Below are 27,205 nucleotides of genomic sequence, written 5' to 3'. Positions count from 1 at the left end.
TGTCATGTATTTTGATATGTTATTTTTTTTTCATTGAGTTTTATGTAGTTTATACTTTCTCTTTTGATTTCTTTTTCGACTTCTGGGTTATTTACTTTCCAAATACTTGTGGGCTTTTTTTTTTTCTTTCCGAGATAGAGTTTCACTCTTGTTGCCCAGGCTGGAGTGCAATGGCACAGCCTCAGCTCACTGCAACCTCAGCCTCCTGGATTCAAGTGATTCTCCTGCCTCAGCCTCCCAAGTAGCTGGGATTACAGGCACCCGCCACCACACCCAGCTAATTTTTGTATTTTTAGTAGAGATGGTGTTTCACCCTGTTGGTCAGGCTGGTCTCGAACTCCTGACCTCATCAGGTGATCTGCCCACCTGGGCCTCAAAGTGCTGGGATTACAGGCGTGAGCCACCACGCCCGGCCAAGGGTTTTTATTTTTTTGGAGATATCTTTATATTACTGATTTCTGTTATGGTCACAAAACATATTTCATAATATTTTAACCTTCTAGCTAGATCTTGCCTTTTTATTTATTTATTTACTTATTTATTTATTTAATTAATTTATTTTTTGAGACAGAGTCTCTTCTGTGGCCCATCCTGGAGTGTAGTGGCACAATCTCAGCTCACTGCGACCTCTGTCTCCTGGGTTCAACCAGTTCTCATGCCTCAGCCTCCTGAGTAGCTGGGATTACAGGCACCTGCCACCAAGACAGGCTAATTTTTGTATTTTCAGTAGAGATGGGGTTTTACCATGTTGGCCAGGCTGGTCTTGAACTCCTGACCTCCAGTGATCTGCCCACCTCAGCCTCCCAAAGTGCTGGGATTACAGGAATGAGCCACCACACCCGGCCTAGATCTTGCCTTTTTATCCAATCCCTACCTTTTAATGGGAGTGTTGAATTTCTTTACATTTATTTGTAATTATGGAAATAATTGGGCATAAGTTTACCATCTGGCATTTCGTTTGTCCCTTCTGTTTTTTTTGTTGTTGTTGTTTTTCTCCAGTTACCTTTTTCCTGCCTTCTTTTAACTTAATTCAATAAAATTTTAATATTCCATCTATCTCCTTTATTCTTTTGTAATTTTTATGATTACTAAACTGATCATTTTGTATTTGTATTCTTTTTATTACAAAGTTGTAATCATAAAAATAATACAAATACAAAATTACTATTTTTATTTTATTTATTATTTATTTTTAATTGAGACAGAGTCTCACTCTGTTACCCAAGCTGGAGTGCAGTGGCGGGATCTTGGCTCACTGCAACCTCTGCCTCCCAGGTTTGAGCCATTCTCCTGCCTCAGCCTCCTGAGTAGCTGGGATTGCAGACACCCGACACCACGCCCAGCTAATTTTTGTATTTTTAGCAGAGACAGCATTTTGCCATGTTGGCTAGGCTGGTCTCAAAGTCTTGACTTCAAATGATCCACCCGCCTCGGCCTCCCAAAGTACTGAGATTACAGGTATGAGTGATGGCACCTGACTGATTATTTTTATTTCTAAGAGATTATAGATTCATAAGAAGTTACAAAAAGAGAGGCTGGGTGTGGTGGCTCACGCCTGTAATCCCAGCACTTTGGGAGGTCAAGGCGGGCAGATCACGAGATCAGGAGTTCGAGACCAGCTTGGCCAACATGGCAAAACCCGTCTCTACTAAAAATACAAAACTTAGCTGGGCGTGGTGGCAGATGCCTATAATCCCAGCTACTTGGAAGGCTGAGGCAGAAGAATCGCTTGAACCCAGGAGGTAGAGGTTGCGATGAGCCAAGATCTCGCCACTGCACTCCAGCCTGGGTGACACAGCAAGACTCCATCTCAAAAAAAAAAAAAAGTACATGGTGGTCTTGTTTGCCCTTCATCCACTTACCTGATGCTAACATCTTATATAACTGTAATACAACATCAAAACAGGACATTGACATTAGTTCAATTCTAAGACCTTAATCTTCCAATTTCACTGGTTTTACTCACTCCTATGTGTACCTGTGCACACGTATGTGTATGCAGGTGTATGCGTGTGCACCTGCACATTCCTATGTGTAGCACTAGGCAAAAATTTTTTTTAATTTTTTGAGATGGAGTCTCGCTCTGTCTCCCAGGCTGGGGTGCGGTGGTGTGATCTCAGCTCTCTGCAACCTCCACCTCCTGGGTTCAAGCAATTCTCGTGACTCAGCCTCCCGAGTAGGTGAGACTATAGGTGTGCGCTACCATGCCCAGCTAGTTTTGTTTTTTTTTTTTTTTTTGAGACAGAGTCTTGCTCTGTCACCCACACTGGAGTGTGGAGTGCAGTAGCACTTGAATGTAGACTGCGAGAAGTTAAAGATGTGGACTATAAACTCTACAGTGACCATTAAGAAAACAAGGCAGGCAAGGCGCGGTGGCTCACGCCTGTAATCCCAGCACTTTGGGAGGTCGAGGCGGGTGGATCACCTTAGGTCAGGAGTTTGAGACCAGCCTGGCCAACATGGTGAAACCCCATCTCTACTAAAAATACAAAAATTAGTCGGGCTTGGTGTCGGGCACCTGTAGTCCCAGCTACTCAGGAGGCTGAGGCAGGAAAATCACTTGAACCCGGGAGGCAGAGATTGCACTGAGCCGATATCGTGCCACTGCATTCCAGCCTGGGCGACAGAGTGAGACTCTGTCTCAAAAAAAATAAAATAGCTGGGCGCGGTGGCTTACACCTGTCATCCCAGCACTTTGGAAGGCTGAGGAGGGTGGATCACTTGAGGTCAGGAGTTCAAGACCAGCCTGGCCAACATGGTGAAACCCTATCTCTACTAAAACAAATTAGCTGGGCATGGTGGCAGGCGCCTATAATCCCAGCTACTCTGGAGGCTGAGTGAGGCAGGGGAATCACTTGAACCCAGGCGGCAGAGGTTGTAGTGAGCCTAGGTCGTGCCACTGCTCTCCAGCTTGGGTGACAAGAGTGAAACTCTCAAATAAATAAATAAATAAAATAATAAAACAAAGAGCTATAGCTAATAAGCCTACAAAAGAGATAAAATAGAATCATAAAAAAATTACTTGATTAATCCAGCCAGGCATAGTGGCTCACGCCTATAATCCCAGCCCTTGGGGAGGCCAAGGTGGGAGGAATCACTTGAGCCCAGGAGTTCAAGTCCAGCCTGGGCAGCACATGAGACACCATCTCTATTAAAAAGAAAAAAATTAACTAGGTGTGGAGGCACACGCCTATAGTCTCAGCTACTGGAGAGGCTGTGGTAGGAGGATCACTTTTGTCCAGGAGTTTGAGGCAGAAGTGAGCCATGATCACACCACTGCACTCCAGCCTGGGCAAAAGAGTGAGATCCTTGCTCAAAAAAAAAAAAAAAAAAAAAAAAAACTTGATTAATCCAAAAGAAGGTGGAAAAAGAGAACAATGACCAGATGAATCAGGAAAAACCATGAAAATAATAGATTTTTTTTTTCTTTTTTTTTTGAGAGTTTCACTCTTGTCATCATGGCTGGAGTGCAATGACGGGATTTCAACTCACTGCAACCTCCACCTCTGGGGTTCAAGCAATTCTCCTGCCTCAGCCTCCCAAATAGCTGGAATTACAGGCATACACCACCATGCCTGGCTAATTTTTGGTATATATTTTTTTTTACTAGATACGGGGTTTAACCGTGTTGGCCAGGCTGGTCTTGAACTGCTGACCTCAGGTGATCCGCCCGCCTCGGCCTCCCAAAGTGCTGGAATTACAGGCGTGAGTCACTGTGCCTGGCCCCTAATTTTTATGTTTGTAGAGACGGTATCTCAGTATGTTGCCCAAGCTGGTCTCAAACTCCTGGCCTCAAGCAATCACTCTGCCTCTTTTCTCCATGATAACCACTCTAATACGTGGAGAGTGACCTTGTGGTTTTCATTTGCATTTCCCTAAGGACTGAGGATGTCGAGCAGCTTTTTGTGTACTTGTTTGTCATCTGCATATCTTCGTTAGTGAAGTGTTTATTCAAATCATTTGCCCTTTTTAAATAATTGGGTTGTTTTCTAGCTATTGACTTTTAAGAGTTCTTAAAATATTTGGATACTAGCTGTTTATCAAGTATGTAATTTGCAAATATTTTCTCCCACTGTTTGGCTTATCTTTTCATTCTCTTAATAATGTTTGTTGAAGAGCAGAAGTTTTTAATTTTGATGGAATCTAATTTATCAAAGTTTTCTCTTATGATCATGCTTGTACATAATGAACTTTTGCATCATCTAGGGTCACAAAGATTTTCTCCTATGTTTCCTTGTAGAAATGCTAAGTTTTGCATTTAGTGATGTGGTCCATTTTGAGTTAACTTTTGTACAGAACGTCTTTCTATTTAAAGTGTATTTTGGCCAGGTACAGGGCTCATGCCTGTAATCCCTGCACTTTGGGAGGCTGAAGCGGGTAGATCACAAGGTCAGGTGTTTGAGACCAGCCTGGCCAACATAGTGAAACCTCATCTCTACTAGAAATACAAAAAATTAGCTGGGTGTGGTGGTGGGCACCTGTAATCCCAGCTACTTGGGAGGCTGAGGCAGGAGAATTGCTTGAACCCGGGAAGTGGAGGTTGCAGTGAGCTGAGATCATGCCACTGTACTCCAGTCTGGGCGACAGTGCAAGAGTCCGTCTCACACACACACAAAAAATTTCTTGTGGGCAGCATAGAGTTGGGTCATGCTTTTTCATTTAGTCTGAAATCTCTGTCTTATAATTGGATGTTTACATAATTTAGAGTCAATGCAATTATTAGTATGGTTAGGTATAAATCTATTATTTTCAGCCAGGCATGGCAGCTCACACATGTAATCCTAGCACTTTGGGAGGCCAAGGCGGGGGGACTACGTGAGGTCAGGAGTTCGAGACCAGCCTAGCAAACATGGAGAAACCCTGTCTCTACTAAAAATACAAAAAAATTAACCGGGCATGGTGGTGCATGCCTGTAATCCCAGCTACTCAGGAGGCTGAGGCACGAGAATCGCTTGAACCCTGGAGGTGGAGGTTGCAGTGAGCCAAGATCATGCCACTGCACTCTAGCCTTGGTGGCAGAGTGAGATTCCATCTGGGAAAAAAAAAATTCTGAATATCTTGAGACTGCCATGCTATGCAGAAGCTGAAGCTGGGCATGGCAAGAGGCTGCATGGAGAGAGAGATAGATAACTGGTCAGCCGCAGCTGATCTAGCCATCCCAACTGAGATGTCAGACATGTAAGACGCCATCTTGGATTTCCAGCCCAGCTGAGCCTTTGGATGACTCCAGCCCCAGCTGCCATCTGAATGCAACTAGTTGAGAAACTCCACCCAATCATTGGCTCATTTGGCAGGGTGCAGTGGCTCACACCTGTAATCCCAGCATTTTGGGAGGCTGAGGCACATGGATCACCTGAGGTCAGGGGTTCAAGACCAGCCTGGCCAACATGGTGAAACCCTCTCTACTGAAAATACAAAAAAATTAGCTGGGGCGTGGTGGTGGGTGCCTGTCATCCCAGCTACTCGGGAGGCTGAGGCAGGAGAATTGCTTGAACCCAGGAGGTGGAGGTTTGCAGTAAACCGAGATCACATCATTGCACTCCAGCCTGGACAACAAGAGCAAAACTCCATCTCAGAAAAAAAAAAAAAAAAGGCAAAACAAAAATCAGCCGGGTGTGGTAGCCAGCACCTGTAATCCTAGCTACTCGGGAGGCTGAGGCAGGAGAATTGCTTGAACCGGGGAGGCAGAGATTGCAGTGAACCGAGATCGCGCCACTGCACTCCAACCTGGGCGACATAGTGAGACTCCATCTCAAAAAAAAAAAAAAAAAAAAAGAATCGACTGGTTAAACCCACTTAACCCACTGAACCATGAGATGTCATATTTGACTGCTATTTTAAGCCAATGAGCTTTTGGGGTGGTTTGAGATTTTGGGATGGGACTGCTATTTTAAGGCAATGGGCTTTTGGGGTGAGGTGCTACCCCAAAATGCCACCCCTCCCACATCTCCTGGCAGCAGTCAGATGGCAAGGAGAGAGAATCTGTGCATTTGGGGTAGGGAGAGCTCAGTGACTGATTGAGGCTTTGCATTGGAACTCAGCGCTGTTCTATTACAGTGGAAAGCACCATGGGGCAGAAATCAGACACCACCCACGGAGGGAGCATTTAAATGATCATTAGACAGAGGGAAATCATCCATTCTAGTGGTGAGAACCTGAGTTCTGGCATGCCTAGCCACTGCGGGCCAAAGTGCTCTGGGACCCTAAATCAACTTGAGGCTGGGCGCGGTGGCTCATGCCTGTAATCCCAGCACTTTGGGAAGCTTAGGCAGGCGGATCACGAGGTCAGGAGTTCGAGACCAGCCTCACCAACATGGTGAAACCCCGTCTCTACTAAAAATACAAAAATTAGCCGGGAATGGTGGCGCACGCCTGTAATCCCAGCTACTCAGGAGGCTGAGGCAGGAGAATCGCTTGAACCCAGGAGGCAGAGATTGCAGTGAGCCGAGAGCACGTCATTGCACTCCAGCCCGGACAACAGCAAGACTCCTTCTCAAATAAATAAATAAATAAATAAATAAACTTGAAAGGCAGTCAGGCCACAAGGACTGCAATTTCTGGGCAAGTCCTGGTGCCTTGCTGGGCTCAGAACAAGTGGACCTGGAGGGCATGAGGCCCACTGAGACACTGGCTGAGGCAGCCAAGGGAGTGCTTGAGCTCCCAAGCCCCAAACCCCAGGCAGTATAGCTTGCAATTCCGGGAGAGACTCCTTCCTTCTGCTTGAGAAGAGGAGACGAAAAGTCAAGAGGTCTTTGTTTTGCAACTTGGATACCAGCTCAGCCATAGGAGGATAGGGCACCAGGCAGAGTCCTGAGGCCCCCATTCCAGGCCCTAACTCCTGGATGACATTTTTGGACACACCCTGGACCAGAAGGGAAGCCACTGCCTTGAAAGGAAGGACCCAGTCCTGGCAGGATTCATTACTTGCTGACTAAAGATCTCTTGGGCCTTGAATAAACATCAGTGGTTGCCAGAGAGTGCTCGCCGCAGGCCTTGGGTGAGACCCAGTGCCGTGCTGATTTCAGGTGTGACCCAGCGCATTCCCAGCTGTGGTGGCCCTGGGGAAAGACTCCTGCTTGAGGAAAGGAGAGGAAAGAGTAAAGGAGACTTTGTCTTGCATCTTGGACACCAGCTTGGCCACAGTGGGGTAGAGCACCCAGCGGCTGCTGGCATCCCCAATTGAGGTCTTGGCTCTTGCACAGCATTTCTGGACCTGCCCTGGGCCAGAGGGGAGCTGTCTTCCCTGAAGGAAAAGACCCAGGCCTGGCAGCACTCACCACAAACTGACTGAAGAGGGCCTGGGCCTTGAGTGAACATCAGCAGTAGCCAGGCAGTACCCGCCATGGGCCTGGAGCAGTGGTGGCCACAGAGAGAGACTCCTGTGTGAGGAAAAGTGAGGGAAGAGTGGTGTATTAGTCTGTTTTCATGCTGCTGATAAAGACATACCTGAGACTGGGTAATTTATAAAGAAAAAGAGGCTTAATGAACTCCCAGTTCCACGTGGCTGGGGAGGCCTCACAATCATGGCAGAAGCTGAAAGGCACGTCTTTTTTTTTTTTTTTTTTTTTAGATGGAGTCTCACTCTGTCGCCCAGGCTGGAGTGCAGTGGCACAGTCTGGGCTAACTGCAAGCTCTGCCTCCCAGGTTCACGCCATTCTCCTGCCTCAGCCTCCAGAGTAGCTGGGATTACAGGCACCCGCCACCACGCCCAGCTAATTTTTTGTATTTTTTAGTAGAGACGGGGTTTCACCATGTTAGCCAGGATGGTCTCGATCTCCTGACCTCATGATCCACCCGCCTCGGCCTCCCAAAGTGCTGGGATTACAGGCGTGAGCTGCCATGCCTGGCCAAAAGGCACGTCTTACATGGTGGCAGGCAAGACAGAATGAGAACCAAGCCAAAGGGGTTTCCCCTTATAAAGCCATCAGATCTCATGAGACTTATTCAATACCACAAGAACAGTATGGGGGAAACTGCCCCCATGACTCACTTATCTCCCACTGGGTCCCCCCCATAACATAGGGGAATTATGGGAGCTACAAATCAAGATGAGATTTGGGTGGGGACACAGCCAAACCATATCAAGTAGAAAAGACTTTTTCTTGTGGCTTGGGTGCCAGCTCAGCCACAGTAGAATAGAGCACCAGGTAGATTCCTAAGGTTTCTGTCTCCAGGCCCTGGCTCCCAGATGGCATTTCTGGACCTGCCCTGGGCCAGGAGGGAACTCACCATCCTGAAGGGAAGGACACAAGCCCGGCAGGCTTCACCACCTGCTGGCCGAAGAGCCCTTGGGCCTTGTGTGAACATTGGTGGAAGCCAGGTAGTGGTTGCCACGGGCCCTGGGTGAGACCTAGTGGTGTGTTGGCTTTGGGTCTGACCCAGTGCAGTCCCAGTGGTGGTGGCCACAAGGGTACTTGTGTCACCCCTCCAGCAGCCCCAGGCAGCTCCGTACAGAGATAGAGAGACTGCGTTTGTTTGGAGAAAGTAAGGGAAGAGAAGAAGAGTTTCTGCCTGGTAATTTAGGGAATTCTCCTGAATCTTAACCAAGACCACTGAGGCAGTACCTCTAAGATTCCTTTTTTTTTTTTTTTGAGACAGGGTCTTACTCTGTCGCCCAGGCTGGAATGCAGTGCTGCAATCTCCACTCAGTGCAACCTCCACCTCCCATGCGCAAGTGATTCTCCCGCCTCAGCCTCCCAAGTAGCTGGGACTACAGGCGCCCACCCCTACGCCTGGCAAATTTTTGTATTTTTTGGATAGAGACAGGGTTTCACCATGTTGGCCAGGCTGGTCTCAAACTCCCGACCTCAGATGATCCGCCTGCCTAGGCTGCCCAATGTGCTGGGATTACAGGCGTGAGCCACTGCGCCTGGCCAGCACCTCTAAGATGCTGCAAGAATCACAGCACTACTGAGCCTGGGGTGCCCCCTAATGCAGATACAGCTGCAGTGACCAAAAGTTTAGTTCACAACACTCAATTTCCTGGCAAGCCTTCCCAAAAAGGATGGGTTCAAATAAGCTCAGACTACAAAGACTACAATAAACACTGAACTCATCAATTCCCAGGCATTGACGAACATCCACAAGCATTGACACCATCCAGGAAAACATGACCTCACCAAGTGAACTAAACAAGGCTCCAGTGACCAACCCCATTGTGACAGAGCTATGTGACCTTTCAGACGGAGAATTCAAAACAGCTGTTTTGAGGAAGCTCAGTGAAATTCAAGACAACACAGAGAAGGGATTCAGAATCCTATCGGATAAATTAACCAAAGAGATTGAAATAATTTTTAAAAATTAAGCAGAAAGGGGCCGGGCATGGTGTCTCACACCTGTAATCCCAGCATTTCAGGAGGCCGAGGCAGGTGGATCATGAGGTCATGAGATCAAGACCATCCTGGCTAACACGGTGAAACCCCATCTCTACTAAAAATACAAAAAAATTAGCCGGGCATGGTGGTAGGCGCCTGTAGTCCCAGCTACTCGGAAGGCTGAGGCAGGAGGATGGCATGAACTCGGGAGGCGGAGCTTGCAGTGAGCAGAGATCGTGTCACTGCACCCCAGCCTGGGCAACAGAGCGAGAATCCGTCTCAAAAAAAAAAAAAAAATTAAGTAGAAAAAATTCAACTGACACACTGAAGAATGCATCAGTCTCTGAACAGTAGAATTGATCAACCTGAAGAATTGGTGAGCTCAAAGACAGGCTATTTGAAAATATGCAGTCAGGCCGGGCACAGTGGCTCATACCTGTAATCCCAGCACTTTGAAAGGCTGAAGTGGTCGGATCACCTGAGGTCAGGAGTTTGAGACCAGTTTGGCCAACATAGTGAAATCCTGTCTCTACTAAAAATAGAAAAATTAGCTGGGCATGGTGGTGCATGCCTGTAATCCCAGCTACTCAGGAGGCTGAGGCTCCAGAATTGATTGAACGCAGGAAGTGGAGGTTGTAGTGAGCCAAGATTGCACCACTGCACTCCAGCCTGGTCGACAAAGTGAGACTCTGTCTCAAAAAGAGAAGAGAGGAGAGGAGAGGAGAGGAGGAGAAGAGAAGAGAAGAGGAGAGGAGAGGAGAGGAGAGGACAGGAGAGGAGAGGAGAGGAGAAGAGAAGAGAACAAAAGAGAAGAGAAAAGAGATGAGACAGGACAAGACACAGCCAGAGGAGACAAAAGAAAAAATAAAAAAGAATAAAGGCCAGGCGCAGTGGCTCACACCTGTAATCCCAGCACTTTGGGAGGCCGAGGCAAGCGGATCACGAGGTCAGGAGTTTGAGACCATCCTGGCCAACATGGTGAAACCCCATCTCTACCAAAATACAAAAAATTAGCCAGGTGTAGTGGCAGGCACCTGTAATCCCAGCTACTCGGGAGGCTGAGGCAGGGGAATTGCTTGAACCTGGGAGGCGGAGGTTGCAGTGAGCCAAGATCGTGCCACTGTGCTCCAGCCTGGTGACAGAGCAAGACTCCATCTCAAAAAAAAAAAAAAAGAATAAGGCACACCTACAAGATCTAGAAAATAGCCACAAAAAGGAAAAATCTGAGTTTTATTGGCCATAAAGAGAAAGTAGAGAGATTGGAATAGAAAGTGTATTAAGTGGGATAATAACAGAGAACTTTCCAAACCTAGAAAAAGATATCAATATTCAAATACGAGAAGGTTATAGAACACTAGGCAGATTTAACCCAAAGACTACCTTCAAGGCATTTAATAGTCAAACTCCCAAAGATCAGGGATAAAGAAAGGGTCCTAAAAGCAGCAAGAGAAAAGTAACAAATAACTTACAATGGAGGCCGTGTGCAGTGGTTCACGTCTGTAATCCCCAGCATTTAGGGAGGCTGAGGCGGGTGAATCACTTGAGGCCAGGAGTTACAGACCAGTCTGGGCAACATGGTGAAATCCCGTCTCGACTAAAAATACAAAAAAAATTAGCCAGGCATGAGGCCAGGCGCAGTGGCTCACGCCTGTAATCCCAGCTACTCAGGAGGCTGAGGCAGGAGAATCGCTTGAACCTGGGAGGTGCAAGTTGCAGTGAGCCGAGATTTCGTCACTGTACTCCAGCCTGGGTGACTGAGTGAGACTCTGTCTCAAAAACAAAAACAAAAACAAACATACAATGGAGCTCCAATACGTCTTGCAGCAGACTTCAGTGGAAACCTCACAGGCTAGGATAGAGTGGCACGACATATTGAAAGTGATGAAGTTGGCTGGGTGCGGCAGCTCATGCCTGTAATCCCAGCACTTTGGGAGGCTGAGACAGGTGGATCACCTGAGGTCAGGAGTTCAAGACCAGCCTGGTCAACATGGCGAAACCCTGTCTCTACTAAAATACAAAAAAGTTAGCTGAGCGTGGTGGCAGGTGCCTGTAATCCCAGCTACTTGGGAGGCTGAGGCAGGAGAATTGCTTGAACCTGGGAGGCGGAGGTTGCAGTGAGCCGAGCTCGCACCACTGCACTCCAGAACCTGGGCAACAAAGCAAGACTCTGAAAACGAAACAAAACAAACAAACAAAAAAACCCCTTCCCCATATGGTTCTAAGTTAGAGTTGGCCAAAGGAGAAAATTGCATGAAAACTGGAAGAAAGAAGTTTAGTACAGTATTTTTCTTGGACGGTTGCTCTATTTAGATGGGGGAAGAGACAGACGTAGATGCATTAGGGGGTTCCCATTTGCTCTCGCTCTGCCCTGCAGGGTGAGACAGATGCAAATGTTCGGGACCTTGTTTCCCCCACACTCCTGTTTATCTCTTCTTAATTTTCTGCCCTGCTAACCACCAGTGACCTCGGGCTCAACACCAGATGCACAGGCAACAGCCTTCCATGACTCTGATAGTTGGATATGCCTGACTTCCCAGATTTTCCTGCAAACTCTGACTTGTTCCCCTGTCTAGTGCTTCAGGAGGGCTGGCTAGAGATTTTTCATGGACTCCCTAACTCTCCTTTCTAGATCTCTTTTTTTTTTTTTTGAGACGGAGTCTCGCTCAGCCACCCAGGCTGGAGTGCAGTGGTGCAATCTTGGGTCACTGCAACCACCGTCTCCCAGGTTCAAGCAATTCTCCTGTTTCAGCCTCCTGAGTAGCTGGGATTACAGGCACCAAACATCATGCCTGGCTAATTTTTGTATTTTAGTAGAGACGGGGTTCCACCATGTTGGCCAGGCTGGTCTTGAACTCCTGACCTCAGGTGATCCACCCGCCTCGGCCTCCCAAAGTGCTAGGATTACAGGGGGAGCCACCACACCCAGCCTCTAAATCTTCTTTTTTATTCTTTTTCTTCTTCTTCTTTTTTTTTTTTTTTTTTTTTTTTTTGGTGGTGGTTGTTGTTGAGACAGAGTCTCACTCCATTGCCCAGGCTGGAGTGCAGTGGCATAATCTCAGCTCACTGCAACCTCCACCTCCCGGGTTCAAGTGATTCTCATGCCTCAGCCTCCCGGGTAGCTGGAATTACAGGCACCTGCCACCGCACCCAGCTAATTTTTGTTTACTTTGTAGAGACAGGGTTTCGCCATGTTGCCCAGGCTGGTCTTGAACTCCTGAGCTCTAGCAAATCTTCCCACCTTGGTCTCCCAAAGTGCTAGGATTACAGGTGTGAGCCACCGCACCTGGACTTCTTTTTCTTTTTTTGAGATAAGGACTCACTGTGTCACCCAGGCTGGAGTGCAGTGGCACGATCATAGCTCACTGCAGCCATAAGGGAGTAAAGGAAAGAACACCCCTCAGCCCCCTCCACTCCCAGCATCCCACCCACCTGCTGAGGTCCCACTTGGGTCCCTGTGCCCAGGAAACCCCGTGGGCCCCTGTGGGACCATGCCCCCTGCAAGAAGCCATGGCTTCTGAGCACTTCCCCACTCAAACTCTTCTGAGTCACTGATCTCTCTCAGACACTTTCCTAAAATTGATTTCTTTTTTTTTTTTGAGACAGTCTCGCTCTGTCGCCCAGGCTGGAGTGCAGTGGCCCCATCTCGGCTCACTGCAAGCTCTGCCTCCCAGGTTCACGCCATTCTCCTGCCTCAGCCTCCCAAGTAGCTGGGACTACAGGCGCCCGCCACCATGCCTGGCTAATTTTTTGTATTTTTAGTAGAGACAGGGTTTCACCGTGTTAGCCAGGATGGTCTCGATTTCCTGACCTTGTGATCCACCCGCCTCGGCCTCCCAAAGTGCTAGGATTACAGGCGTGAGCCACCGCGCCCGGCTAAGAGTTTTTTCCTTTTCAATTCTCTCACTTACCCAAAGACCCCTGCCTCCTGCTCATCAAATTCACTCCCATTTCCCTAAATTCCCTCAGGAATATTCCCCTAGCACCTCCTCCATGGCAGGTTCAGTGCTGTGGGACACTGAGGACGACCCAGAGGGGTCAGACCTACCCTGACCTCAGACCTCCTAGCTCAGCCTCACCTGGACCATGGACACCATGTTGCATTATATTTGAGACAGAGTCTCGCTATGTCACCCAGGCTAGACTGCACTGGTGCGATCTCAGCTCACTGCAACCTCCATCTCCTGGGCTCAAGCAATTCTCGAGCTTCAGCCACCCAAGTAGCTGGGATCATAGGCATGTGCCACCATGCCTGGGCAACAGAATGAGATCCTGTCTCAAAAAAAATTAAAAATTAAAAAATAAAGTAGCACCTAACAGAATTTAAAATGTACTCACCCTTTGACCCAACAACTCCACATCTGGAAATGTGTTTCTTTCCAAGATACCCATACATGTGGGAAATGAATATATTCAAAGATATTCTTTGCCACACCATATGTAGTCACAAACAATAGGGAACACCCTGAATGATCATCAATAGGGGAATGACTAGCAGATGGCTGGGTCACCGTATAAGTAAACAGAATGGCTCAGCTGTTTTTCATTCTGATTAGAATGCTCTCCAAGACATATGACTACTTGAAAAAGGCAGGCTGGGCACGGTGGCTCACGCCCGTAATCCCACCACTTTGGGAGGCCAAGGCGGGTGGATCACCTGAAGTTGGGAGGTTGAGATCAGCCTGGCCAACATGGTGAAACCTCGTCTCTACTAAAAACACAAAAATTAGCCAAGCGTGGTGGTGCACACCTGTAGTCCCAGCTACTCGGGAGGCTGAGGCAGGAGAATCACTTGAAGCCAGGCGGCAGAGATTGCAGTGCACTGAGGTCATGCCATTGCACTCCAGCCTGGCCAACAAGAGAGAAACTCTGAGGAAGGAAGGAAGGAGGGAGGAAGGGAGAGAGGGAGGGAGGGAGGGAAGGAGGGAGGGAGGAGAACAGTAGGCTTCCATGTAAATTAAATATACATTTGTGGCTGGGCCCTGTGGCTCATGCCTATAATCCCAACACTTTGGGAGGCCGAAGTGGGCGGATCACTTGAGTGCAGGAGTTCAAGACCAGCCTGGGCAACATTCCAAAACCCCGTCTCTGGTAAAATTACAAAAAGTAACTGGGCATGGTGGTGTGAACCTGTAGTCCCAGCTACTCGGGTGGCTGAGGTGGGAGGACTGCCTGAGCCCAGAAGGTCTAGGCTACAGTTAGCCATGACCGTGCCACCGCACCTTAGGAAGGTGGCAGAGTGAGACCCTGCCTCAAAAAGAATAAAAAATTGGCCAGGCGCGGTGGCTCACACCTGTAATCCCAGCACTTTGGGAGGCAGAGGTGGGTGGATCACCTGAGGTCAGGAGTTCAAGCCCAGCCTGACCAACATGCAGAAACCCCATCTCTACTACGTGCTGGCACATGCCTGTAATCCCATCTACCGGGAGGCTGGGGCAGGAGACTCGCTTGAACTGGGAGGCGGAGATTGCGGTGAGCTGAGATCATGTCATTGCACTCCAGCCTGGGCAACAAGAGAGAAACTCCATCTCAAAAAAAAAAAAAAAAAAAGTATAACACACATACCAGAGTGCACAAATTTTTAGTGTGAACACAAATCTTTAATTTCCACTCCTATGAAGAAATACAATATTGACAGTGGCTCAGATGCAACCCCTCATGCAGTCATTACCCCTTGCCTCCTCCCCAGTTAACTGCTGTCCTGACCTTCAACACCCCTAGCATGGTTTTGCCTGGTTCTGACTGGAGATAAGTGGAATCATACGGTATGTGCTCTGGCTTTGTTGGTGGAACATTATGCTTGTGAGATACATTCATGTTGTGTACAGCAGAAGGTCATTCGTGTTCATTGCTATAATGTCTGTTGTATGAATGTAGCATGCTTTACTTACCCAGTCACCAATGGATTAACATTTAGATTGTGTCTAGTTTGAAGGTACAAACAATTTATCTAAGCACACTGTCTTTTGGAACACATATGTGCTCATAATAAACAAGAGGGAAATAAATGGAACGATCGCGGGTGTATTAGTCTGTTTTTATACTGCTATAAATAAATACTTGAGAAATTGGCTGGGCGCGGTGGCTCATGCCTGTAATCCCAGCACTTTGGGAGGCTGAGGCAGGTGGATCACCTGAGGTTAGGAGTTCGAGACCAGCCTGACCAATATGGTGAAACCCCATCTCTACTAAAAATACAAAAATTAGGCAGACATGGTGGCACAGGCCTAAAATCCCAGCTACTTGGGAGGCTGAGGCAGGAGAATTGCTTGAACCTGGGAGGCAGAGGTTGCAGTGAGCTGAGATCGTGCCACTGCACTCTAGCCTGGGTGACAAAGTGAGACTCCATCTCACTAAAAAAAAAAAAAAAAAAAAAAAAAAAAAGGCCAGGCGCGGTGGCTCACACCTGTAATCCCAGCACTTTGGGAGGCCAAGGAGGGCAGATCACGAGGTCAGGAGATTGAGACCATCCTGGCTAACACGGTGAAATCCCTTCTCTACTAAAAATACAAAAAAATTAGCTGGGCGTGGTGGCGGGTGCCTGTAGTCCCGGCTACTCGGGAGGCTGAGGCAGGAGAATGGCGTGAACCTGGGAGGAGGAGCTTGCAGTGAGCCGAGATCGCGCCACTGCACTCCAGCCTGGGCGACAGAGCAAGACTCCATCTCAAAAAAAAAAAAAAAGACCCCATCAGCTCTCGTGAGAACTCACTCACCATCACGAAAACAGCATGGGGGAAACCACCCCTATAATCCAGTCACCTCTGACCAGTTCCCTCCCTTGACATGTGGGGATTACAATTCCAGGTGAGATTTGGGTGGGGACACACAACCAAACCGTATCAACGGGGTATGCATATTTCTAATCTTAGGAAGTACTGCTAAACAGTGTCTCCAAATTGTCCAAATTTTTATGTCCTCCTGATGGAGAGCAGGATGCTATCCCCATACCCACAATGGGGCTGAGGAATGGGGGTGCTAGCTGATACTGTCCATACCACTCACACTTACATAAGATTATCAGCCTCTCCATGAAGCTCTCCCCTGATTATTATAAATGTCCAATCAGGCTCAGACTTCTGAAATAGTTTATTTCAATTGCTCTTTCCAGTTCAATGGTGGCTTCAGTGGAGGAAGTGACCCTTACAGCTTCTTGTGTGATGCTTATATATATACATATATATATGTATATATGTGTGTATATATGTGTATATGTGTGTATATATGTGTATATATGTGTGTATATGTGTGTATATATGTGTATATATGTATATATGTATATATGTGTGTATATATGTGTGTATATATATGTGTATATATATGTGTGCGTATATATATATATATATATATATATATATATACAGTTTGTTTGCGTGTTGTTTCGTTTCTGTTTTTTTTTTTTTCTTTTGAGATGGAGTCCTGCTCTGTTGCCCAGGCTGGAGTGCAGTGGCGCGATCTCTCCTCACTGCAACCTTTGCCTTCTGGGTTCAAGCGATTCTCCTGCCTCAGCCTCCAGAGTAGCTGGACTACAGGCGTGCGCCACCACACCCGGCTAATTTTTGTATTTTTAGTAGAGACGGGGTTTCACTATGCTGGCCAGGCTGGTCTCAAACTCCTGACCTCAAATGATCCACCCACCTTGGCTGCCCAATCAACATATATATTTAAATAACTATGATTAATATAGTCAACATATTAAAAAATCCCAATTGACAATTTACTCAGTAAATGGAGATTTTAAAAATTCAAATTCTAGGGACTTTGGAGTTCCTAGCTAGTACCAGGGAGGGCAGTGGTAACCTTGCCTTCCAAAACTTTGGAGCTGTGCATTTGGATTGGTCTGGTGGTGCCCAAGCGATGGGTGAAGACACTTACCTTAGTTTTAGCCATCTCAGCAGAAGTGGCTTCCCCTGGTAGTATACATCAGAAGATTTAAAAAGGCAAGAAAGACACTCCCTGTTCCCCTTTTTGGAGTCAGACATTAAAAAAAAATCTTTTCCAGGTCACTGGCTGATCACAGAAAAAATGGAATAGGCCAGGCACAGTGGCTCACACATGTAATCCCAACACTTTGGGAGGTCAAGATGGGCGGATCACTTGAGGTCGGGAGTTCAAGACCAGCCTGGCCAACACAGTGAAACCCTGTCTCTACTAAAAATATAAAAATTGTCTGGGGGTGGTGGTAGGTGCCTGTAATCCCAGCTACAAGGGAGGCTGAGGCAGGAGAATTGCTTGAACCCAGGAGGCAGAGGTTGCAGTGAGCTGAGATCACACCACTGCACTCCAGCCTGGGCGACAGGGCAAGACTCCATCTCAAAAAACAACAACAACAACAAAAAAAAAAAAAACAGAAAAAATGGAATAGAAACTTCAGTGACTACACAGGAAAAGGAATACACATTTTGCAAAAACAGTTTTAAAAAGTCAAACGGATGGCTCTAGCCCTTGACAAGCAAAACCCAGCAATCTCCAAGGAAAGGGTGAATCCAATTTCAATAATTAACATATTATAATACTCCAAAAGTCCAATTTTCAACAAAAATATTACAAAACATACAAAGAAACGGGCAAGTATGGCTTATTTATAGTAAAAAAAAGTTCTTTTGACAGAGACCATCTCTGAGGAAGCACAGACATTGGAATTACTAGTCACAGACATCATCGACTGTCTTAAATATGCTTTATGAGCTAAAGGAAACCATAGACAAAGAATAAATGGAAATCAGGAAAATGATATACAACCAATATACAAACAACATGAGAAAATCAATAAAGAGATAGCAATTATGAGGAGGCAGGGGAAGATGGCTGAATAGATGCCTCCAGTAATCATCTCCTTCAGAAGAACAACCAGCTGAACAACTATCCACACAAAAAAGCACTTCATAAGAACCAAAATCAGGTGAGCGAACATAGTACCTGGTTTTAACTTCATATCACTGAAAGAGCCACTGAACGGGGTAGCAAAGATAGTCTCTTTTTTTTTTTTTTTTTTTTTGAGACGGAGTTTTGCTCTTGTTGCCCAGGCTGGAGTGCAATGGAGTGAACTCGGCTCACAGCAACCTCCGCCTCCTGGGTTCAAGTATTCTCCTGCCTCAGCCTCCTGAGTAGCTGGGATTACACGCGTGTGCCACAACACCCGGCTAATTTTGTATGTTTAGTAGACACGGGGTTTCACCATGTTGGTCAGGCTGGTCTCGAACTCCTGACCTCAGGTGATCTGCCTGCCTCAGCCTCCCAGAGTGCTGGGATTACAGGCGTGAGCCACCGAGCCTGGCTTGAAATGTCTTCCTCACACTGGAGGAGATAAGCGGGAAGAATAAAGAGGTCTTTGTTTTGCACCTTGGATATCAGTTCAGCCACCGTAGGATAGCGCACCAAGCAGGGTCCTGAGGGCCCCATTCCAGGCTCTAGCTTCAAGGTGATTTCTAGAAACATCTGGGCCAGAAAGGAAACTGCTGCCTTGAAGGAAATAGCCCAGTCCAGGCAGGATTCATTACCTGCTGACTAAAGGACCCTTGAATAATCAGCAGCAGTACCCAGGCAGTACTCCGTGTGGGCCTTGAGTGAGACTCAGAGACACACTGACTTCAGATATGACCCAGCATATTCCCTGACGTGGTGACTACGGGGAGAGGCTCCTACTGCTTGAGGAAGCGGGAGGGAAGAGTAAAGGGGCCTTTGTCTGGCAGCTTAGTTACCAGCTCGGCCACAGTGGAGTAGAGCACCAAGTTGGCTCTTGGGGGTCCCTGATTCCAGGCCTTGGCTCTTGGATGGCATTTCTGGACCTACCTTTGGCCAGAGGGGAGCCCACTGCCCTGAAGGGAGAGACCCAGGCCTAGCAGCCTTCACACAAGCTGACTGAAGAGACCTTGGTCCTTAAATGAACACCGGAAGTAGCCAAGCAGTAGTTGCCATGGTCCTGGGGCAGTGGTGGCCACAGGGAGAGGCTCCCCTGCTTGCAGAAAAAAGAGTGGGGAAGATTTTGTCTTGTGGCTTGTGTGCCAGCTCAGCCACAGTAGAACAGAGTACCAGGTAGAGTCCCTAAGGTTTCCAACTCCAGGCCCTGGCTCCCAGATGGCATCTCTGGGCGCACCTGTGATTGGGGGGCTCACACCACACTGAAAGGATGAACACAAGCCTGGCTGGATTTGCCGTCTGCTCCTTACAGAGCCCTAGGGCCTTCAGTGGACATAGGTGGTACCCAGGCAGTGCTGACCACGGGCCTTGGGGGAGACCCCGTGTTGGGCTGGCTACACGTCTGACCCAGCACAGTCCCAGCACTGGTGGCCACAGCAGTGCTTGTATCACCCTTCCCCCAGCTCCAGGCAGCTCAGCACAGAGAGACTCCATTTGTTTGGGAGAAAAGGAAGAAGACAAGAATCTCTGCCTGTTAATCCAGAGAATTCTTCCAGATCTTATCCAAGACCACCAAGGCAGTGTCTCTACAAGTCTCCAAGGACCACGGCATTCCTGGGCTTGGGGTGCCCCCTAATGCAGATACAGCTGCAGTGACTAAAGACTTAGATCGCAACACACAAGTCTTTTCAATACCTGGAAAGCCTTCCCAAGAAGGATGAGTACAGACAAGCCCAGACTGTGAAGACTATAATAAATACCTAACTCTTCAGTGCCCAGAAATGTATGAACATCTTCAGGTAACAAAACCATCCAGGAAAACATGACCTCACCACAGAAACTAAATAAAGCCGGCCGGGCACAGTGGCTCATGCCTGTAATACCAGCACTTTGGGAGGCCGAGGCAGGCAGATCACCTGAGGTTGGGAGTTCAAGACCAGCCTGACCAACATGGAGAAACCTTATCTCACTAAAAATACAAAATTAGCTGGGCGTGGTGGTGCATGCCTGTAATCCCAGCTACTCGGGAGGCTGAGGCATGAGAATCGCTTCAACCAGGGAGGCGGAGGTTGTGGTGAGCCGAGTTCGTGCCATTGCACTCCAGCCTGGGCAACAAGAGCAAAACTCTGTCTCAAAAAAAATTAAAAAATAAAATAAAAAATAAACTAGGCTGGGTGCAGTGGCTCACGCCTGTAATCCCAGCACTTTGGGAGGCCGAGGCGGGCGGATTGTGAGGTCAGGAGATCGAGACCATCCTGACTAACATGGTGAAACCCTGTCTCTACTAAAAAAACAAAAAATTAGCCAGGCGTGGTGGCGGGTGCCTGTGGTCCCAGCTACTCGGGAGGCTGAGGCAGGAGAATGGCGTGAACCTGGGAGGCAGAGCTTGCAGTGAGCCGAGATTGCGCCACTGCACTCCAGCCTGGGCGACAGAGCAAGACTCTCTCTCAAAAAATAAAATAAAATAAAATAAAAGCATCAGTGACCAATCAGAGAGAGACAGAGATACGTGACCTTTCAGACAGATAATTGATTAGCTGTTCTGGGGTTGGGTGCAGTGGCTGGCGCCTGTAATCCCAGCATTTTGGGAGGCTGAGGTGGGCAGATCACTTGAGCTCAAGAGTTCGAGACCAGCCTGGGCAACATGGCAAAACCCCGTTTCTACAAAAAAATACAAAAATTGGCCAGGCATGGTAGTGTGCACCTGTGGTCCCAGCTACTCAGGAGGCTAAGGTGAGAGGATGGTTAGAGCGCAGGAGGTGGAGGTTGCAGTAAGCCAAGACTGTGGCACTGCACTCCAGCCTGGGTGATAGAGCCAGATCTTGTCTCAACAAGAAACAAACAAAAACTATATATATGGGTGGGGGAGAGAGAGAGAGAGAGAGAAGGAGGGGTCTGTTTTGAGGAAACTCAACAAAATTCAAGATAACACAGAGAAGAAATTCAGAATTCTATCAGATAAATTAAACAAAGAGATTGAAATAATTAAAAGAATCAGGCAGAAGTTCTGGAGTTGAAAAATTCAATTGACAAACTGAAGAATGCATCAGAGTCTCTCACCAGCAGAATTAATCAAGCAGAAGAAAAAATTAGTGGCTGCGCATGGTGACTGATGCCTGTAATCCCAGTACTTTGGGAGGCCAAGGCAGGAGGGTCACTGGAGCCTAGGAGTTTGAGACGAGGCCAGGTTACATAGCAAGATCCCCTTCTCTATCTTAGAAAAAGAAAAAAAAAGAAATAATTAGTGAACTTGAAGAAAGGCTATTTGAAAATACACAGAGGAGACAAAAGATAAAAGAATAACGCATACCTACAAAATCTAGAAAATAGCCTCAAAAGGACAAATCTAAGAATTACTGGACTTAAAGAGGAGGTAGAGAGAGACAGAGGTAGAAGGTTTATCTAAAGGAATAATAACACAGAACTTCCCAAATCTAGAGAAGGATATCGGTATTCAAATGTAAGAAGGTTATAGAACACCAAGCAGATTTAACCCAAAGAAGACTACCTGCCGGGCGCGGTGGCTCATGCCTGTAATCCCAGCACTTTGGGAGGCCCAGGCGGGCGGATCACCTGAGATCGGGAGTTTGAGACCAGCCTGGCCAACGTGGAGAAACCCCATCTCTACTAAAAAATACCAAAAAAAAAAAAAAAAAAAAAAAAAGCCAGGCATGGTGGCACATGCCTATAATCTCAGCTATTCGGGAGGCTTAGGCAGGAGAATCACTTGAACCCGGGAGGTAGAGGTTGTGGTGAGCTGAGATCGCACCATTACACTCCAGCCTGGGCAACAAGAGCGAAACTCCGTCTCAAAAAAAGAAAAAAAAAAAAAAAAGAAGACTACCTCAAGTCCTTTAATAATCAAACTCCCAAAGGTCAAGGATAAAGAAAGAATCCTAAAAGCAGCAAGAGAGAAGTAACAAATAACATTCAATGGCGCTCTGGCTGGGTGCAGTGGCACATACTTGTAATCCCAGCACTTTGGGAGGCCAAGGTGTGTGGATCACTTGAGGTCAGGAGTTTGAGACAAGGCTGGCCAACATGGTGAAACCTTATCTCTATTAAAAATATAAAAATTAGCCAGTGGGGTTGGGGAGGTGGCAGAGGAGGGGATGGATGGTTAATGGGTACAAAAATAATAATTAGAAAGAACAGCCGGGCACAGTGACTCATGCCTGTAATCCCAGCACTTTGGGAGCCCAAGGCGGGAGGATCACCTGAGGTCAGGAGTTTGAGACTAGCCAGGCCAACATGGTGAAACCCCATCTCTACTACAAATACAAAAATTAGCTGGGCAGAGGCAGAGGTTGCAGTGAGCAGAGATCACGCCACTGAACCCCAGCCTGGGCAACAGAGCAAGACTCTGCCTCAAAATAGTAATAATAATAATAGGCTGGGAGTGTTGGCTCATGCCTGTAATCCCAGCACCTTGGGAGGCCAAGGTGGGTGGATCACCTGAGGTCAGGAGTTCGAGACCAGTCTGACCAACGTGGTGAAACCCCGTCTCTACTAAATACAAAAATTTAGCCAGGCATGGTGGCGCGTGCCTGTAATCCCAGCTACTTGGGAGGCTGAGGCAGGAGAATTGCTTGAACAAGGGAGTCACAGGTTGCAATGAGCCAAGAATGCACCATTGCACTCCAGCCTGGGCAACAAGAGTGAAACTCTGTCTCAAAAAAAAATAATAATAATAATTAGAAAGAATGAATAAGATCTACTATTTGACAGCACATCAGGGTGACTAGTTGTACATTTTAAAGTAACTAAAAGAAGCCGGGCGCCGTGGCTCACACCTGTAATCCCAGCACTTTGGGAGGCTGAGATGGGGGACTGCTTGAGGCCAAGAGTTCTGTACAAGCCTGGTCAACATGGCAGAGACTATCTCTATTAAAAAGAAAAAAAATAATGAAAAGGGTGTAATTGACCAGTTGCGGTGGCTCATGCCTATAATCCCAGCACTCTGGGAGGCTGAGGCAGGCAGATCACCTGAGGTTGGGAGTTCGAGACCAGCCTGGCCAACATGGTGAAACCTTGACTCTACTAAAAATACAAAAATTAGTCGGACATAGTGGCACACACTTGTAATCCCAGCTATTCGGGAGGCCGAGGCAGGAGAATTGCTTGAACCCAGGAGGCAGAGGTTGCAGTGAGCTGAGATCGCGCTGCTGCACTCCAGCCTGGGCGACAGAGTGAGGCTCTGTCTCAAAAAAAAAAAAAAAAAAAAAAGTGTAATTGGATTGTAACATAGAGTAAGTGCTTGAGGGAGTGGATACCCCATTTTCTATGTTGTAATCATTACATATTGCATGCCTGTATCAAAACATCTCATAATATACCCCATAAATATATACATCTACTATGTACCCACAAAAAAATAAAAAATTAAAATAAAATAAAGTGCACGGGAGGGTATGCATAGGTTATGTGCACATACTAGGCCATTTTGTATTAGGGTCTGGGGCATCAGTGGGGGTCCTGGAAGGAATCCCCCACAGGTACCCAAGTGAGGACTTTACCTTTGTATATTACGCGAGTTTTCCAACAGAGGGCAGTAAAGAGTTGGAGGAAGAGGTGCCAGGTGGGCTAGGACTCTGTTTCACTCTGGCGACATTCTCACAGTCGAGCGGCTTCCTCAAGCGTCCCTGCGCATACAGCATGCCACATTGTTCACTGGGCGAGAGGGAACAGGCTGTGTCACCCCAACAGTCCCAAGGAGACCAGATGGGGCCAGGTGAAGGGCGATCACAAAGGGCCCTGGGTCAGTGTGCGATGCCTGCAGCTTGGCGGGGCTCCCCAAGCAGGTGTGGGGACATACCCAGCATCTCAATCTCTAGGCCCTGCAGCTCTGCCTTAATGGCCCCAAAGATCTCCAAGCCTCCAGCGAAGTTGGCCACAATGACTCCTGTGGTCCTGCTGTGAAGCCGCTCTGGAAAGAGAGGTGTTGGGGAGTCAGGCCCTTAACCGAGGTCACCCCCAATCGTGTCCCCTCCCTAGCCCCTGGCCCTGTCCCTCCCATGGCCCCAGCCCCCATCCCTGTCCCAGTTCCATTCTAGATTCTGCTCTTGGCTGGACATCAGCTCCAGCCCCTGACCCTGACCCTGACCCCTGCCCCAGTCCCTATCCTGGAATTCTCCCAGCCTGGTCCTCCTGGCCTCCACCCATCTCCTTTGCCTCCTGCTCCAACTAGCTCAGGTTTCTACTGATGAGGATGATGTTCAGACCTCTCCAGTGGAGCTGCAGGGGATTCATTCATTAAGTCAACAAATAGTGACTGCCTGCTGACTGCCTGTTATACAATGTTGCTATAGGCACTGCCCATACAGAGCTGAGTGCGAGAGAGAAAAACAAAATTGCAAAGGCTCTGTCTGGCAGCTTAGAGGACAGCCCAGAGTCCAGTATTACTCGGTGAAGTGGCCAGTTGTCTATGAGCTCAGCGAGATGGACCCAGGACCAGATCATAGGGCCTCCAATGTCCCAGTAAAGACTGTGGTGTTGAGGCTGGGTGTGGTGGCTCATGCCTGTAACCCTAGCACTTTTTTGTTGTTGTTGTTGTTGAGACGGAGTCTCACTTTATCGCCCAGGCCGGAGTGCAGTTGCATGATCTCTGCTCACTGCAACCTCCACATCCCAGGTTCAAGTGATCATTCTGCCTCAGCCTCCTGAGTAGCTGGGATTACAGGTGCGTGCCACCACACTGGACTAATTTTTGTATTTTTAGTAGAGACAGGGTTTCACCGTGTTGGCCAGGCTGGTTTCAAACTACTGACCTCAGGTGATCTGCCCGCCTCAGCCTCCCAAAGTACTGGGATTACAGGCTGGGCATGGTGGCTCACTTTAGGAGGCCGAGGTAGGAGGATTGCTTGAGCCCAGGAGTTCAAGACCAGCCTGAGCAACGTAGTGAGATCCCATCTCTAAAATAATAATAATAATAATAATAATATACGATTTGGCTTTTATTCTCAGTGACAACAGAAGTCCAATAATTCAAGTGTTTGCCACTTCCTTCATTCATATCTTCATTCAAAATGTGTTTACTGTGCACCTGCTCTTTGCTAGTGGTGCTGGGGACACAGAGTGACCAGGACAGACCCAGTCTCACCCCCTCCCATGCACCCTCCACTCAGTAGCCAGAGGTTTCTTTTTTTTAATTTTGAGACAGAGTCTTGCTGTGTTGCCCAGGCTGGAGTGCAGTGGCGCAATCTCGGCTCACTGCAATGTCTGCCTCCCAGGTTTAAGTGATTCTCCCGCCTCAGCCTCCTGAGTAGCTGGAATTACAGGTGCACACCACCACGCCCAGAATGATTTTTGTATTTTCAGTAGAGACGGGGGTTTCACCATGTTGGCCAGGCTGGTCTCGAACTTCTGACCTCAGGTGATCCATCTGCCTTGGCCTCCAAAGGCCTGGGGTTACAGGCATGAGCCACCGCACCTGACCCATCTAGGTATCTCTTGCTAAAGCACAAACTTGTCCCTGCCTCTCTCCTGCTTGGAACTTGCCTTGGCTCCCCAGGGCCCTTGGGACAAAGCCCTGCTCCTCATTCTGGCCCTGTGTGGCCTGGCTCTTGACTGAGTCTTCAGCTCTCCCTCCTGCCAAAGGCCCCTCTATAGCAGTCCATGCACAACAGACAATTCATCTCGCCCAAACAAGCACCCCCAGGATTTTCCTGCCTCTGGTTCTTTGCACATGCTATTCTTTCTGCCTTGAATGCCTTTCCCCTTGAAATGTGGTTAGCAAATATTTGTGGAGTGGGTGTTATTAGCATGTTGGTGCATGTCTGACCCTCTCATCCTGCACATCTGAGGGTGATGTGTTATGTGGGACCGAGTGCCCATCATCTTTGGAGGGAGGCTGTGCCCGAACATCTCAACAGCTCCATGCATCTGAGAGGCTGATGCCGTGTGATGGTGTGAAGGCCATTCATTCATTCAACAAACAATTTGCCCAGTATCTACTCTGTGGTTTCCCTGGGTTAGCTGGCCCTGGCCAAGACAGCCTCAGCCCCGTCCTCATGGGGCCAACAGTCCAGTGGGGGTGACAGACCAGTTCCCAGGCAGTGATGACCAGAGTGGTCATCACTGCCCAGTGACTTGCAACTAGCCACAAATAGTCTCTCTTACCCCAGTGTTGCCCTTCCCCTTGGGGGCTATCTCCTCCTCCCTTCTTACCTACTGCAGGACAATGGTCTGGCTTTTCTCCCACCTTTCCCCTGCATCACGACTTCTCCCTCTTCTGAAATACTCCCAGCAGCATACAAACATGCCATGACCCCTCCTATCTTCCCCATCTAGGTACTTCCCCAGTCGGTCCCTCCTTCCCTCCCTCCCTCCCTTCGTTCCTTTTTTTTTTTTTTTTTTGAGACAGAGTCTCGCTCTTTCACCCAGGCCAGACTGCAGTGGCGCTATCTTGGCTCACCGCACGCTCCACCTCCCGGGTTCACGCCATTCTCCTGCCTCCGCCTCCCGAGTAGCTTGGACCACAAGCGCCCGCCACCGTGCCCAGCTAATTTTTTGTATTTTTAGTACAGATGGGGTTTCACCGTGTTAGCCAGGATGGTCTTGATCTCCTGACCTCGTGATCCACCCACCTCGGCCTCCCAAAGTGCTGGGATTACAGGCGTGAGCCACCGCACCCGGCCCCTTTTTTATTTTGAGACAAGGTCTCACTCTGTTGCCCAGGCTCGAGTGCAATGGCACAATCATGGCTCACTGCAGCCTCGACCTCCTGGGCTCAAGCGATTCTTCCATCTCAGCCTCACGAGTAGCTGGGACCACAGGCACACACCACCACGCTCAGCTAGTTTTTGTATTTTTTGTAGAGATGGGGTCTCGCTATATTGCCCAGGCTGGTCTCAAACTCCTGGGCTCAATCAGTGCTTTCACCTTGGCTTCCCAAATTGGTGGGATTACAGGTGTAAGCCACCATGCACTGCCACTTCCCCATTTCTTACCATCCCACCCCTTCACTCAACATTGCAAAGAGGATGGTCTCTGGCTCTCCTTCCACACCCTCTTGTACCCTCTCCAATCAGATTCCCATC

The 27,205-nt window shown here is 48.1% G+C and overlaps 1 long non-coding RNA gene across 1 annotated transcript; it reads right to left on the bottom strand.

Moving 5' to 3' along the window:
* Nucleotides 1–517: 517 nt before the first annotated feature.
* LOC134729631 (uncharacterized) lies at nucleotides 518–24,439 on the bottom strand. The gene is made up of 2 exons (XR_010110896.1): nucleotides 23,684–24,439; nucleotides 518–7,379 (listed from the first exon to the last, which is right to left on the bottom strand). It is a non-coding gene; the product is annotated as an uncharacterized LOC134729631 (long non-coding RNA).
* Nucleotides 24,440–27,205: the final 2,766 nt, after the last annotated feature.

The sequence above is a fragment of the Pan paniscus genome, chromosome 20, assembly GCF_029289425.2.
Source record: "Pan paniscus chromosome 20, NHGRI_mPanPan1-v2.0_pri, whole genome shotgun sequence".
NCBI lineage: Eukaryota > Metazoa > Chordata > Mammalia > Primates > Hominidae > Pan > Pan paniscus.
This window is presented reverse-complemented; position numbering and strand designations above follow the sequence as displayed.